Genomic DNA, 17039 nt, shown 5'->3' with positions numbered 1-17039 from the left:
GTCCCAGGGGACAAGCTGGAAGTGCTGACATCATCAAGGGCGGGGGCTACATGGACAGTCCCAGGTGATCTGGAGGTTAAGATTTTGGGGCCTAGGACCAGCTGAGACTGCTGACATCATCAAGGGGTAGCGACATGTGGACAGACAGAAGTGGTAACGAGGCCGATTGGTTGCGCTTCTCCCAGGAATTACCAGAAATCCTCAGGTTGACCAGGTCTGCCTCTCATGTCAACAACTGAAAGTGTTCAAGTGTAAAGGCTTTTAGAGCCAAGAGAATACATTGGAGGATCCCTAGATGTCGGAAATTGCCGAACTTCTTGTGGTCCAAACTCTGGAAGGCAGCGAGAAGGTAGCTCACCTCACAAAAAAAAGTTCACCAGGAATTAAGGAAATGCGGGGCCTCAGTTAGGTACGAAATTTAATTGACCGTGGAGGGGGCTAGTCTATTCTTTCAGTTTAGAAAGGGTTTTCAGGGCCTCAACACTGCTGTTTTCCGGATTTCAAACCCCATATGCAGGGCTGTCAGAGTCTCAGGTTACTGCAGAGTGAGATGCCCCCATGTTGGTGAGCATGGATAATCCACGTCTCATGGAAACACAAGGATGTCTATAGGAGTGCTGGGGGCTTACTGCTGGCCACCATCCCACCGGGAAAGAGGTAGGCTGTGAGCAGAAGGTTACATGGGGCTGTGTGTGTTAGGCCCTTAAGCCAACTTCCAGAGATTTGGAAATCACCATAGTTCTTATGAGCAACGCGCCTCCCAGAGTGGCTCAATGGTGAGGTGATCCAGGGCCGAGGGAAAAACGGGAATTAGTCACATGAACAAGGATGCTGACCCGGAAACCCTTTTTAAAGTGTTCATATCGGCAATAGGGAGGTGCCAGGTGGACAGTCAGTAGGGCTGAGGTGACCAAGGAATTGGTCAAGCCCAGGTGAACAGCCTGAAGTGCTCTGGTAATTAAAGGGCTGGTGATCAGGGACAGGCAAGAAGTACTGACATCCTCCAGCATAGGGGCCACGTGTAGAGGCTAAAGTGCTCCTGTGGTTATGGTTTTGGCCCGGGGGAAACTCCGGAAGTGCTGACGTCATTAAGGGCGGGGGCTACGTGGACAGTCCCAGGTGTTCTGGTGGTTAAGATTTTGGTCCCTATGACCAGCTGAGACTGATGACGTCATCAAGGGGTGACAACATGTGGACAAACATAAGTGGTAACGAGGCCGATTGGTTGCGCTTCTCCCAGCAAATACCAGAAATCCTCAGATTGAGCAGGTCTGCCTCCCATGTCAACAACTGGAAGTGGTCAAGTGTAAAGGCTTTCAGAGCCAGGAGAATACATTGGAGGATCCCAAGAAGTCGGATACTGCCGAAATTCATGTGCTCCATACTCTGGAAGGCAGCGAGAAGTTGCTCTGCTCACTGAAAGAAAGTTACCCAGGAATTACGCAAAAAGCTGGCCCTCAGTTCGCTACGAAATTTAAGTGACCGAGGAGGGAGCTGGTCTATTCTCCAAGTTTGGAAAGGGTTTTCAGAGCATCATCACTACTGTTTTCCGGATTTCAAACCCCATATGCAGAACTGTCAGAATCGCTGGTCACTGCAGGGTGAGATGCCCCCATGTTGGTGAGCATGAATAATCCCGGTCTCATGGAAACACAAGGAGGTCTATAGGAGTGCTGGGTTCTTACTGCTGGACACCATCCCACCGGGAAAGAGGCCGGCTGTGAGCAGAAGGGTACCTGGGGCTGTGGGTGTTAGGCCCTTAAGCCAACTTCCAGAGATTTGGAAATCACCATAGTTTTTATGAGCTACGCGCCTCCCAGTATGGCTCATTGGTGAGGTGAACCAGGGCCGAGGGAAAACAGGGAAGTAGTCACATGAACAAGGATGCGGACCCGGTAACCCGTTTAAAGTGTTCATATCGGCAATAGCGAGGTGCCAGGTGGACAGACAGAAGGGCTGAGGTGACCAAGGATATGGTCAGGCCCAGGTGAACAGCCTGAAGAGGTCTCATAATTAAAGGGCTGGTGATCAGGGACAGGCAAGAAGTACTGACATCCTCCAGCATAGGGGCCTCGTGTAGAGGCTAAAGTGCTCCTGTGGTTATGGTTTTGGCCCGGGGGAAGCTCCGGAAGTGCTGACGCCATTAAGGGCGGGTGCTACGTGGACAGTCCCAGGTGTTCTGGTGGTTAAGATTTTGGTCCCTATGACCAGCTGAGACTGATGCCGTCATCAAGGGGTGGCAACATGTGGACAAACATAAGTGGTAACGAGGCCGATTGGTTGGGCTTGTCCCAGCAAATACCAGAAATCCTCAGATTGAGCAGGTCTGCCTCCCATGTCAACAACTGGAAGTGGTCAAGTGTAAAGGCTTTCAGAGCCAGGAGAATACATTGGAGGATCCCAAGAAGTCGGAAACTGCCGAAATTCTTGTGGTCCATACTCTGGAAGGCAGCGAGAAGTTGCTCTGCTCACTGAAAGAAAGTTACCCAGAAATACGCAAAAAGCTAGCCCTCAGTTCGCTACGAAATTTAAGTGACCGTGGAGGGAGCTGGTCTATTCTCCCAGTTTGGAAAGGGTTTTCAGAGCATCAACACTACTGTTTTCCGGATTTCAAACACCATATGCAGAACTGTCAGAATCGCTTGTCACTGCAGGGTGAGATGCCCCCATGTTGGTGAGCATGGATAATCCAGGTCTCATGGAAACACAAGGATGTCTATAGGAGTGCTGGGGGCTTACTGCTGGCCACCATCCCACCGGGAAAGAGGCAGGCTGTGAGCAGAAGGTTACCTGGGGCTGTGTGTGTTAGGCCCTTAAGCCAACTTCCAGAGATTTGGAAATCACCATAGTTCTTATGAGCGACGCGCCTCCCAGTGTGGCTCAATGGTGAGGTGATCCAGGGCCGAGGGAAAAACGGGAATTAGTCACATGAACAAGGATGCGGACCCGGTAACCCTTTTTAAAGTGTTCATATCGGCCATAGGGAGGTGCCAGGTGGACAGTCAGAAGGGCTGAGGGGACCAAGGAATTGGTCAGCCCCAGGTGAACAGCCTGAAGTGCTCTGGTAATTAAAGGGCTGGTGATCAGGGACAGGCAAGAAGTACTGACATCCTCCAGCATAGGGGCCACGTGTAGAGGCTTAAGTGCTACTGTGGTTATGGTTTTTGCCTGGGGGACACTGCGGAAGTGCTGACGTCACTAACAGGAAGGGGCCACATGGAAAGGCTGAAGTGGTCAGGTGGTTATGGGATTGGGGCCAGTTTACCGGCCGGAAGTGCTGACGTCATTAAGGGCGGGGGCTACGTGGACAGTCCCAGGTGTTCTGGTGGTTAAGATTTTGGTCCCTATGACCAGCTGAGACTGATGACGTCATCAAGGGGTGACAACATGTGGACAAACATAAGTGGTAACGAGGCCGATTGGTTGCGCTTCTCCCAGCAAATACCAGAAATCCTCAGATTGAGCAGGTCTGCCTCCCATGTCAACAACTGGAAGTGGTCAAGTGTAAAGGCTTTCAGAGCCAGAGAATACATTGGAGGATCCCAAGATGTCGGATACTGCCGAAATTCATGTGTTCCATACTCTGGAAGGCAGCGAGAAGTTGCTCTGCTCACTGAAAGAAAGTTACCCAGGAATTACGCAAAAAGCTAGCCCTCAGTTCGCTACGAAATTTAAGTGACCGTGGAGGGAGCTGGTCTATTCTCCCAGTTTGGAAAGGGTTTTCAGAGCATCATCACTACTGTTTTCCGGATTTCAAACCCCATATGCAGAACTGTCAGAATCGCTGGTCACTGCAGGGTGAGATGCCCCCATGTTGGTGAGCATGAATAATCCCGGTCTCATGGAAACACAAGGATGTCTATAGGAGTGCTGGGGGCTTACTGCTGGCCACCATCCCACCGGGAAAGAGGCCGGCTGTGAGCAGAAGGGTACCTGGGGCTGTGGGTGTTAGGCCCTTAAGCCAACTTCCAGAGATTTGGAAATCACCATAGTTTTTATGAGCTACGCGCCTCCCAGTATGGCTCATTGGTGAGGTGAACCAGGGCCGAGGGAAAACAGGGAAGTAGTCACATGAACAAGGATGCGGACCCGGTAACCGGTTTAAAGTGTTCATATCGGCAATAGCGAGGTGCCAGGTGGACACACAGAAGGGCTGAGGTGACCAAGGATATGGTCAGGCCCAGGTGAACAGCCTGAAGAGGTCTCATAATTAAAGGGCTGGTGATCAGGGACAGGCAAGAAGTACTGACATCCTCCAGCATAGGGGCCACGTGTAGAGGCTAAAGTGCTCCTGTGGTTATGGTTTTGGCCCGGGGGAAGCTCCGGAAGTGCTGACGCCATTAAGGGCGGGGGCTACGTGGACAGTCCCAGGTGTTCTGGTGGTTAAGATTTTGGTCCCTATGACCAGCTGAGACTGATGACGTCATCAAGGGGTGGCAACATGTGGACAAACATAAGTGGTAACGAGGCCGATTGGTTGGGCTTGTCCCAGCAAATACCAGAAATCCTCAGATTGAGCAGGTCTGCCTCCCATGTCAACAACTGGAAGTGGTCAAGTGTAAAGGCTTTCAGAGCCAGGAGAATACATTGGAGGATCCCAAGAAGTCGGAAACTGCAGAAATTCTTGTGGTCCATACTCTGGAAGGCAGCGAGAAGTTGCTCTGCTCACTGAAAGAAAGTTACCCAGAAATACGCAAAAAGCTAGCCCTCAGTTCGCTACGAAATTTAAGTGACCGTGGAGGGAGCTGGTCTATTCTCCCAGTTTGGAAAGGGTTTTCAGAGCATCAACACTACTGTTTTCCGGATTTCAAACACCATATGCAGAACTGTCAGAATCGCTTGTCACTGCAGGGTGAGATGCCCCCATGTTGGTGAGCATGGATAATCCAGGTCTCATGGAAACACAAGGATGTCTATAGGAGTGCTGGGGGCTTACTGCTGGCCACCATCCCACCGGGAAAGAGGCAGGCTGTGAGCAGAAGGGTACCTGGGGCTGTGTGTGTTAGGCCCTTAAGCCAATTTCCAGAGATTTGGAAATCACCATAGTTCTTATGAGCGACGCGCCTCCCAGAGTGGCTCAATGGTGAGGTGATTCAGGGCCGAGGGAAAAACGGGAATTAGTCACATGAACATGGATGCGGACCCGGTAACCCTTTTTAAAGTGTTCATATCGGCCATAGGGAGGTGCCAGGTGGACAGTCAGAGGGGCTGAGGGGACCAAGGAATTGGTCAGCCCCAGGTGAACAGCCTGAAGTGCTCTGGTAATTAAAGGGCTGGTGATCAGGGACAGGCAAGAAGTACTGACATCCTCCAGCATAGGGGCCACGTGTAGAGGCTTAAGTGCTACTGTGGTTATGGTTTTTGCCCGGGGGACACTCCGGAAGTGCTGACGTCACTAACAGGAAGGGGCCACATGGAAAGGCTGAAGTGGTCAGGTGGTTATGGGATTGGGGCCCGTTTACCGGCCGGAAGTGCTGACGTCATTAAGGGCGGGGGCTACGTGGACAGTCCCAGGTGTTCTGGTGGTTAAGATTTTGGTCCCTATGACCAGCTGAGACTGATGACGTCATCAAGGGGTGGCAACACGTGGACAAATATAAGTGGTAATGAGGCCGATTGGTTGGGCTTGTCCCATCAAATACCAGAAATCCTCAGATTGAGCAGGTCTGCCTCCCATGTCAACAACTGGAAGTGGTCAAGTGTAAAGGCTTTCAGAGCCAGGAGAATACATTGGAGGATCCCAAGAAGTCGGAAACTGCAGAAATTCTTGTGGTCCATACTCTGGAAGGCAGCGAGAAGTTGCTCTGCTCACTGAAAGAAAGTTACCCAGGAATTACGCAAAAAGCTAGCCCTCAGTTCGCTACGAAATTTAAGTGACCGTGGAGGGAGCTGGTCTATTCTCCCAGTTTGGAAAGGGTTTTCAGAGCATCAACACTACTGTTTTCCGGATTTCAAACCCCATATGCAGAACTGTCAGAATCGCTGGTCACTGCAGGGTGAGATGCCCCAATGTTGGTGAGCATGAATAATCCCGGTCTCATGGAAACACAAGGATGTCTATAGGAGTGCTGGGGGCTTACTGCTGGCCACCATCCCACCGGGAAAGAGGCAGGCTGTGAGCAGAAGGTTACCTGGGGCTGTGTGTGTTAGGCCCTTAAGCCAACTTCCAGAGATTTGGAAATCACCATAGTTCTTATGAGCGACGAGCCTCCAAGAGTGGCTCAATGGTGAGGTGATCCAGGGCCGAGGGAAAACCGGGAATTAGTCACATGAACAAGGATGCGGACCCGGTAACCCTTTTTAAAGTGTTCGTATCGGCAATAGGGAGGTGCCAGGTGGACAGTCAGAAGGGCTGAGGTGACCAAGGAATTGGTCAGGCCCAGGTGAACAGCCTGAATTGCTCTGGTAATTAAAGGGCTGGGGATCAGGGACAGGCAGGAAGTGCTGATGTCCTCAAGGGGGAGGGGCCACCTGTAGATGCTTAAGTGCTCAGGTGGTTATGGTTCTGGTCCCAGGGGACAAGCTGGAAGTGCTCACGTCACTAAGAGGGAGGGGCCACATCGAGAGGCTGAAGTAGTCAGGTGGTTATGGGATTGTGGCCCGGTTTCCAGCTGGAAGTGCTGACGTCATCAAGGGCGGGGGCTACATGGACAGTCCCAGGTGATCTGGAGGTTAAGATTTTGGGGCCTAGGACCAGCTGAGACTGCTGACATCATCAAGGGGTAGCGACATGTGGACAGACAGAAGTGGTAACGAGGCCGATTGGTTGCGCTTCTCCCAGGAATTACCAGAAATCCTCAGGTTGACCAGGTCTGCCTCCCATGTCAACAACTGAAAGTGTTCAAGTGTAAAGGCTTTTAGAGCCAAGAGAATACATTGGAGGATCCCTAGATGTCGGAAAGTGCCGAACTTCTTGTGGTCCAAACTCTGGAAGGCAGCGAGAAGGTAGCTCACCTCACAAAAAAAAGTTCACCAGGAATTAAGGAAAAGCGGGGCCTCAGTTAGGTACGAAATTTAATTGACCGTGGAGGGGGCTAGTCTATTCTTTCAGTTTAGAAAGGGTTTTCAGGGCCTCAACACTGCTGTTTTCCGGATTTCAAACCCCATATGCAGGGCTGTCAGAGTCTCAGGTTACTGCAGGGTGAGATGCCCCAATGTTGGTGAGCATGGATAATCCACGTCTCATGGAAACACAAGGATGTCTACAGGAGTGCTGGGGGCTTACTGCTGGCCACCATCCCACCGGGAAAGAGGTAGGCTGTGAGCAGAAGGTTACATGGGGCTGTGTGTGTTAGGCCCTTAAGCCAACTTCCAGAGATTTGGAAATCACCATAGTTCTTATGAGCGACGCGCCTTCCAGAGTGGCTCAATGGTGAGGTGATCCAGGGCCGAGGGAAAACCGGGAATTAGTCACATGAACAAGGATGCGGACCCGGTAACCCTTTTTAAAGTGTTCGTATCGGCAATAGGGAGGTGCCAGGTGGACAGTCAGAAGGGCTGAGGTGACCAAGGAATTGGTCAAGCCCAGGTGAACAGCCTGAAGTGCTCTGGTACTTAAAGGGCTGGTGATCAGGGACAGGCAAGAAGTACTGACATCCTCCAGCATAGGGGCCACGTGTAGAGGCTAAAGTGCTCCTGTGGTTATGGTTTTGGCCCGGGGGAAACTCCGGAAGTGCTGACGTCATTAAGGGCGGGGGCTACGTGGACAGTCCCAGACGTTCTGGTGGTTAAGATTTTGGTCCCTATGACCAGCTGAGACTGATGACGTCATCAAGGGGTGACAACATGTGGACAAACATAAGTGGTAACGAGGCCGATTGGTTGCGCTTCTCCCAGCAAATACCAGAAATCCTCAGATTGAGCAGGTCTGCCTCCCATGTCAACAACTGGAAGTGGTCAAGTGTAAAGGCTTTCAGAGCCAGGAGAATACATTGGAGGATCCCAAGAAGTCGGATACTGCCGAAATTCTTGTGGTCCATACTCTGGAAGGCAGCGAGAAGTTGCTCTGCTCACTGAAAGAAAGTTACCCAGAAATACGCAAAAAGCTAGCCCTCAGTTCGCTACGAAATTTAAGTGACCGTGGAGGGAGCTGGTCTATTCTCCCAGTTTGGAAAGGGTTTTCAGAGCATCAACACTACTGTTTTCCGGATTTCAAACACCATATGCAGAACTGTCAGAATCGCTTGTCACTGCAGGGTGAGATGCCCCCATGTTGGTGAGCATGGATAATCCAGGTCTCATGGAAACACAAGGATGTCTATAGGAGTGCTGGGGGCTTACTGCTGGCCACCATCCCACCGGGAAAGAGGCAGGCTGTGAGCAGAAGGTTACCTGGGGCTGTGTGTGTTAGGCCCTTAAGCCAACTTCCAGAGATTTGGAAATCACCATAGTTCTTATGAGCGACGCGCCTCCCAGTGTGGCTCAATGGTGAGGTGATCCAGGGCCGAGGGAAAAACGGGAATTAGTCACATGAACAAGGATGCGGACCCGGTAACCCTTTTTAAAGTGTTCATATCGGCCATAGGGAGGTGCCAGGTGGACAGTCAGAAGGGCTGAGGGGACCAAGGAATTGGTCAGCCCCAGGTGAACAGCCTGAAGTGCTCTGGTAATTAAAGGGCTGGTGATCAGGGACAGGCAAGAAGTACTGACATCCTCCAGCATAGGGGCCACGTGTAGAGGCTTAAGTGCTACTGTGGTTATGGTTTTTGCCTGGGGGACACTGCGAAAGTGCTGACGTCACTAAAAGGAAGGGGCCACATGGAAAGGCTGAAGTGGTCAGGTGGTTATGGGATTGGGGCCAGTTTACCGGCCGGAAGTGCTGACGTCATTAAGGGCGGGGGCTACGTGGACAGTCCCAGGTGTTCTGGTGGTTAAGATTTTGGTCCCTATGACCAGCTGAGACTGATGACGTCATCAAGGGGTGACAACATGTGGACAAACATAAGTGGTAACGAGGCCGATTGGTTGCGCTTCTCCCAGCAAATACCAGAAATCCTCAGATTGAGCAGGTCTGCCTCCCATGTCAACAACTGGAAGTGGTCAAGTGTAAAGGCTTTCAGAGCCAGAGAATACATTGGAGGATCCCAAGATGTCGGATACTGCCGAAATTCATGTGCTCCATACTCTGGAAGGCAGCGAGAAGTTGCTCTGCTCACTGAAAGAAAGTTACCCAGGAATTACGCAAAAAGCTAGCCCTCAGTTCGCTACGAAATTTAAGTGACCGTGGAGGGAGCTGGTCTATTCTCCCAGTTTGGAAAGGGTTTTCAGAGCATCATCACTACTGTTTTCCGGATTTCAAACCCCATATGCAGAACTGTCAGAATCGCTGGTCACTGCAGGGTGAGATGCCCCCATGTTGGTGAGCATGAATAATCCCGGTCTCATGGAAACACAAGGATGTCTATAGGAGTGCTGGGGGCTTACTGCTGGCCACCATCCCACCGGGAAAGAGGCCGGCTGTGAGCAGAAGGGTACCTGGGGCTGTGGGTGTTAGGCCCTTAAGCCAACTTCCAGAGATTTGGAAATCACCATAGTTTTTATGAGCTACGCGCCTCCCAGTATGGCTCATTGGTGAGGTGAACCAGGGCCGAGGGAAAACAGGGAAGTAGTCACATGAACAAGGATGCGGACCCGGTAACCGGTTTAAAGTGTTCATATCGGCAATAGCGAGGTGCCAGGTGGACACACAGAAGGGCTGAGGTGACCAAGGATATGGTCAGGCCCAGGTGAACAGCCTGAAGAGGTCTCGTAATTAAAGGGCTGGTGATCAGGGACAGGCAAGAAGTACTGACATCCTCCAGCATAGGGGCCACGTGTAGAGGCTAAAGTGCTCCTGTGGTTATGGTTTTGGCCCGGGGGAAGCTCCGGAAGTGCTGACGCCATTAAGGGCGGGGGCTACGTGGACAGTCCCAGGTGTTCTGGTGGTTAAGATTTTGGTCCCTATGACCAGCTGAGACTGATGACGTCATCAAGGGGTGGCAACATGTGGACAAACATAAGTGGTAACGAGGCCGATTGGTTGGGCTTGTCCCAGCAAATACCAGAAATCCTCAGATTGAGCAGGTCTGCCTCCCATGTCAACAACTGGAAGTGGTCAAGTGTAAAGGCTTTCAGAGCCAGGAGAATACATTGGAGGATCCCAAGAAGTCGGACTGCCGAAATTCTTGTGGTCCATACTCTGGAAGGCAGCGAGAAGTTGCTCTGCTCACTGAAAGAAAGTTACCCAGGAATTACGCAAAAAGCTAGCCCTCAGTTCGCTACGAAATTTAAGTGACCGTGGAGGGAGCTGGTCTATTCTCCCAGTTTGGAAAGGGTTTTCAGAGCATCAACACTACTGTTTTCCGGATTTCAAACCCCATATGCAGAACTGTCAGAATCGCTGGTCACTGCAGGGTGAGATGCCCCCATGTTGGTGAGCATGAATAATCCCGGTCTCATGGAAACACAAGGATGTCTATAGGAGTGCTGGGGGCTTACTGCTGGCCACCATCCCACCGGGAAAGAGGCAGGCTGTGAGCAGAAGGTTACCTGGGGCTGTGGGTGTTAGGACCTTAAGCCAACTTCCAGAGATTTGGAAATCACCATAGTTCTTATGAGCTACGCGCCTCCCAGTATGGCTCATTGGTGAGGTGAACCAGGGCCGAGGGAAAAAAGGGAAATAGTCACATGAACAAGGATTCGGACCCGGGAACCCATTTAAACTGTTCATATCGGCAATAGGGATGTGCCAGGTGGACAGTCAGAAGGACTGAGGTGACTAAGGATATGGTCAGGCCCAGGTGAACAGCCTGAATTGCTCTGGTAATTAAAGGGCTGGGGATCAGGGACAGGCAGGAAGTGCTGATGTCCTCAAGGGGGAGGGGCCACCTGTAGATGCTTAAGTGCTCAGGTGGTTATGGTTCTGGTCCCAGGGGACAAGCTGGAAGTGCTGACATCATCAAGGGCGGGGGCTACATGGACAGTCCCAGGTGATCTGGAGGTTAAGATTTTGGGGCCTAGGACCAGCTGAGACTGCTGACATCATCAAGGGGTAGCGACATGTGGACAGACAGAAGTGGTAACGAGGCCGATTGGTTGCGCTTCTCCCAGGAATTACCAGAAATCCTCAGGTTGACCAGGTCTGCCTCTCATGTCAACAACTGAAAGTGTTCAAGTGTAAAGGCTTTTAGAGCCAAGAGAATACATTGGAGGATCCCTAGATGTCGGAAAGTGCCGAACTTCTTGTGGTCCAAACTCTGGAATGCAGCGAGAAGGTAGCTCACCTCACAAAAAAAAGTTCACCAGGAATTAAGGAAAAGCGGGGCCTCAGTTAGGTACGAAATTTAATTGACCGTGGAGGGGGCTAGTCTATTCTTTCAGTTTAGAAAGGGTTTTCAGGGCCTCAACACTGCTGTTTTCCGGATTTCAAACCCCATATGCAGGGCTGTCAGAGTCTCAGGTTACTGCAGAGTGAGATGCCCCCATGTTGGTGAGCATGGATAATCCACGTCTCATGGAAACACAAGGATGTCTATAGGAGTGCTGGGGGCTTACTGCTGGCCACCATCCCACCGGGAAAGAGGTAGGCTGTGAGCAGAAGGTTACATGGGGCTGTGTGTGTTAGGCCCTTAAGCCAACTTCCAGAGATTTGGAAATCACCATAGTTCTTATGAGCAACGCGCCTCCCAGAGTGGCTCAATGGTGAGGTGATCCAGGGCCGAGGGAAAAACGGGGATTAGTCACATGAACAAGGATGCTGACCCGGTAACCCTTTTTAAAGTGTTCATATCGGCAATAGGGAGGTGCCAGGTGGACAGTCAGTAGGGCTGAGGTGACCAAGGAATTTGTCAAGCCCAGGTGAACAGCCTGAAGTGCTCTGGTAATTAAAGGGCTGGTGATCAGGGACAGGCAAGAAGTACTGACATCCTCCAGCATAGGGGCCACGTGTAGAGGCTAAAGTGCTCCTGTGGTTATGGTTTTGGCCCGGGGGAAACTCCGGAAGTGCTGACGTCATTAAGGGCGGGGGCTACGTGGACAGTCCCAGGTGTTCTGGTGGTTAAGATTTTGGTCCCTATGACCAGCTGAGACTGATGACGTCATCAAGAGGTGACAACATGTGGACAAACATAAGTGGTAACGAGGCCGATTGGTTGCGCTTCTCCCAGCAAATACCAGAAATCCTCAGATTGAGCAGGTCTGCCTCCCATGTCAACAACTGGAAGTGGTCAAGTGTAAAGGCTTTCAGAGCCAGGAGAATACATTGGAGGATCCCAAGAAGTCGGATACTGCCGAAATTCATGTGCTCCATACTCTGGAAGGCAGCGAGAAGTTGCTCTGCTCACTGAAAGAAAGTTACCCAGGAATTACGCAAAAAGCTGGCCCTCAGTTCGCTACGAAATTTAAGTGACCGAGGAGGGAGCTGGTCTATTCTCCCAGTTTGGAAAGGGTTTTCAGAGCATCAACACTACTGTTTTCCGGATTTCAAACCCCATATGCAGAACTGTCAGAATCGCTGGTCACTGCAGGGTGAGATGCCCCCATGTTGGTGAGCATGAATAATCCCGGTCTCATGGAAACACAAGGATGTCTATAGGAGTGCTGGGGGCTTACTGCTGGCCACCATCCCACCGGGAAAGAGGCAGGCTGTGAGCAGAAGGGTACCTGGGGCTGTGTGTGTTAGGCCCTTAAGCCAACTTCCAGAGATTTGGAAATCACCATAGTTTTTATGAGCTACGCGCCTCCCAGTATGGCTCATTGGTGAGGTGAACCAGGGCCGAGGGAAAACAGGGAAGTAGTCACATGAACAAGGATGCGGACCCGGTAACCCGTTTAAAGTGTTCATATTGGCAATAGCGAGATGCCAGGTGGACAGACAGAAGGGCTGAGGTGACCAAGGATATGGTCAGGCCCAGGTGAACAGCCTGAAGAGGTCTGGTAATTAAAGGGCTGGGGATCAGGGACAGGCAGGAAGTGCTGATGTCCTCACGGGGGAGGGGCCACGTGTAGATGTTTAAGTGTTCAGGTGGTTATCATTTTGGGCCTGGGGGACATGGGGAAGTGCTGAAGTCACTAAGAGGGAGGGCCACATCCAGAGGCTGAAGTGGTTAGGTGGTTATGGCATTGGGGTCAGGTTACCAGCTGGAATTGCTGACGTCATCAGGGCGGGGGCTACGAGGACAGCCCCAGGTCATCTGGAGGTTAAGGTTTTGGGGCCTAAGACCAGCTGAGACTGCTGACGTCATCAAGGGGTGGAGACATGTGGACAGACAGAAGTGGTAACCAGGCCGGATGGTTGGGCTTTTTTAAGGAAATACCAGAAATTTTCAGGTTGACCAGGTCTGCCTCCCATGTCAACAAGTGGAAGTGGTCAAGTGTAAAGGCTTTTAGAGCCAGTAGAATATATTGGAGGATCCCAAGAAGTCGGAAAGTGCCGAACTTCTTGTGGTCCATACTCTGGAAGGCAGCGAGAAGGTAGCTCCCCTCACGGAAAGACAGTTCCCCAGGAATTAAGCAAAAAGCTGGCCCTCAGTTCGCTACAAAATTTAAGTGACCGTGGAGGGAGCTGGTCTATTCTCCCAGTTTGGAAAGAGTTTCAGGGCCTCAACACTGCTGTTTTCTGGATTTCAAACCCCATATGCAGGGCTGTCAGAGTCGCAGGTTACTGCATGGTGAGTTGCCCCCATGTTGGTGAGCATGGATAATCCAGGCCTCATGGAAACACAAGGATGTCTATAGCAGTGCTGGGGGCTTACTGCTGGCCACCATCCCACCGGGAAAGAGGCAGGCTGTGAGCAGAAGGTTACCTGGGGCTTTGGGTGTTAGGCCCTTAAGCCAACTTCCAGAGATTTGGAAATCACCATAGTTCTTATGAGCTACACGCCTCCCAGTGTGGCTCATTGTTGAGGTGAACCAGGGCCGAGGGAAAAATGGGAAATAGTCACATGAACAAGGATTCGGACTCGATAACCCGTTTAAACTGTTCATATCGGCAATAGGGATGTGCCAGGTGGACAGTCAGAAGGCCTGATGTGACTAAGGATATGGTCAGGCCCAGGTGAACAGCCTGAATTGCTCTGGTAATTAAAGGGCTGGGGATCAGGGACAGGCAGGAAGTGCTGACGTCCTCAAGTAGGAGGGGCCACCTGGAGATGCTTAAGTGCTCAGTTGGTTATGGTTCTGGTCCCAGGGGACAAGCTGGAAGTGCTCACGTCACTAAGAGTGAGGGGCCACATCGAGAGGCTGAAGTAGTCAGGTGGTTATGGGATTGTGGCCCGGTTTCCAGCTGGAAGTGCTGACGTCATCAAGGGCGGGGGTTACATGGACAGTCCCAGGTGATCTGGAGGTTAAGATTTTGGGTCCTAGGACCAGCTGAGACTGCTGACATCATCAAGGGGTAGCGACATGTACACAGAATGAAGTGTTAACGAGGACGATTGGTTGCGCTTCTCCCAGGAATTACCAGAAATCCTCAGGTTGACCAGGTCTGCCTCCCATGTCAACAACTGAAAGTGTTCAAGTGTAAAGGCTTTTAGAGCCAACAGAATACATTGGAGGATCCCTATATGTCGGAAATTGCCGAACTTCTTCTGTTCCAAACTCTGGAAGGCAGCGAGAAGGTAGCTCACCTCACAAAAAAAAGTTCACCGGGAATTAAGGAAAACCAGGGCCTCAGTTAGCTACGAAATTTAATTGACCGTGGAGGGGGCTAGTCTATTCTTTCAGTTTAGAAAGGGTTTTTAGGGCCTCAACACTGCTGTTTTCCGGATTTCAAACCCCATATGCAGGGCTGTCAGAGTCGCAGGTTACTGCAGGGTGAGATGCCCCCATGTTGGTGAGCATGGATAATCCAAGTCTCATGGAAACACAAGGATGTCTATAGGAGTGCTGGGGGCTTACTGCTGGCCACCATCCCACCGGGAAAGAGGCAGGCTGTGAGCAGAAGGTTACCTGGGGCTGTGGGTGTTAGGCCCTTAAGCCAACTTCCAGAGATTTGGAAATCACCACAGTTCTTATGAGCTACGCGCCTCCCAGTGTGGCTCATTGGTGAAGTGAACCAGGGCCGAGGGAAAACAGGGAAATAATCACATGAACAAGGATTCGGACCCGGTAACCCTTTTTAAAGTGTTCATATCGGCAATAGCGAGGTGCCAGGTGGACAGACAGAAAGGCTGAGGTGACCAAGGATATGGTCAGGCCCAGGTGAACAGTCTGAAGTGGTCTGGTAATTAAAGGGCTGGGGATCAGGGACAGGCAGGAAGTGCTGACGTCCTCACGGGGGAGGGGCCACCTGGAGATGTTTAAGTGTTCAGGTGGTTATCGTTTTGGGCCTGGGGGACATGCAGAAGTGCTGAAGTCACTAAGAGGGAGGGCCACATTGAGAGGCTGAAGTGGTTAGGTGGTTATGGCATTGGGGTCAGGTTACCAACTTGAATTGCTGACGTCATCAGGGCAGGGGCTACGTGGACAGCCCCTGGTGATCTGGAGGTTAAGGTTTTGGGGCCTAGGACCAGCTGAGACTGCTGACATCATCAAGGGGTAGCGACATGTGGACAGACAGAAGTGGTAACGAGGCCGATTGGTTACGCTTCTCCCAGGAATTACCAGAAATCCTCAGGTTGACCAGGTCTGCCTCCCATGTCAACAACTGAAAGTGTTCAAGTGTAAAGGCTTTTAGAGCCAAGAGAATACATTGGAGGATCCCTAGATGTCGGAAATTGCCGAACTTCTTGTGGTCCAAACTCTGGAAGGCAGCGAGAAGGTAGCTCACCTCACAAAAAAAAGTTCACCAGGAATTAAGGAAAAGCGGGGCCTCAGTTAGGTACGAAATTTAATTGACCGTGGAGGGGGCTAGTCTATTCTTTCAGTTTAGAAAGGGTTTTCAGGGCCTCAACACTGCTGTTTTCCGGATTTCAAACCCCATATGCAGGGCTGTCAGAGTCTCAGGTTACTGCAGGGTGAGATGCCCCCATGTTGGTGAGCATGGATAATCCACGTCTCATGGAAACACAAGGATGTCTATAGGAGTGCTGGGGGCTTACTGCTGGCCACCATCCCACCGGGAAAGAGGTAGGCTGTGAGCAGAAGGTTACATGGGGCTGTGTGTGTTAGGCCCTTAAGCCAACTTCCAGAGATTTGGAAATCACCATAGTTCTTATGAGCGACGCGCCTCCCAGAGTGGCTCAATGGTGAGGTGATCCAGGGCCGAGGGAAAAACGGGAATTAGTCACATGAACAAGGATGCTGACCCGGTAACCCTTTTTAAAGTGTTCATATCGGCAATAGGGAGGTGCCAGGTGGACAGTCAGAAGGGCTGAGGTGACCAAGGAATTGGTCAAGCCCAGGTGAACAGCCTGAAGTGCTCTGGTAATTAAAGGGCTGGTGATCAGGGACAGGCAAGAAGTACTGACATCCTCCAGCATAGGGGCCACGTGTAGAGGCTAAAGTGCTCCTGTGGTTATGGTTTTGGCCCGGGGGAAACTCCGGAAGTGCTGACGTCATTAAGGGCGGGGGCTACATGGACAGTCCCAGGTGTTCTGGTGGTTAAGATTTTGGTCCCTATGACCAGCTGAGACTGATGACGTCATCAAGGGGTGGCAACATGTGGACAAACATAAGTGGTAACGAGGCCGATTGGTTGGGCTTGTCCCAGCAAATACCAGAAATCCTCAGATTGAGTAGGTCTGCCTCCCATGTCAACAACTGGAAGTGGTCAAGTGTAAAGGCTTTCAGAGCCAGGAGAATACATTGGAGGATCCCAAGAAGTCAAAAACTGCCGAATTTCTTGTGGTCCATACTCTGGAATGCAGCGAGAAGTTGCTCTGCTCACTGAAAGAAAGTTACCCAGAAATACGCAAAAAGCTAGCCCTCAGTTCGCTACAAAATTTAAGTGACCGTGGAGGGAGCTGGTCTATTCTCCCAGTTTGGAAAGGGTTTTCAGAGCATCAACACTACTGTTTTCCGGATTTCAAACACCATATGCAGAACTGTCAGAATCGCTTGTCACTGCAGGGTGAGATGCCCCCATGTTGGTGAGCATGGATAATCCAGGTCTCATGGAAACA

The sequence above is a fragment of the Plecotus auritus genome, assembly GCF_963455305.1.
Source record: "Plecotus auritus genome assembly, chromosome: 8".
Lineage (NCBI taxonomy): Eukaryota > Metazoa > Chordata > Mammalia > Chiroptera > Vespertilionidae > Plecotus > Plecotus auritus.
The sequence above is the reverse complement of the archived record's forward strand: the minus strand, read 5'-3'. Positions refer to the sequence as shown.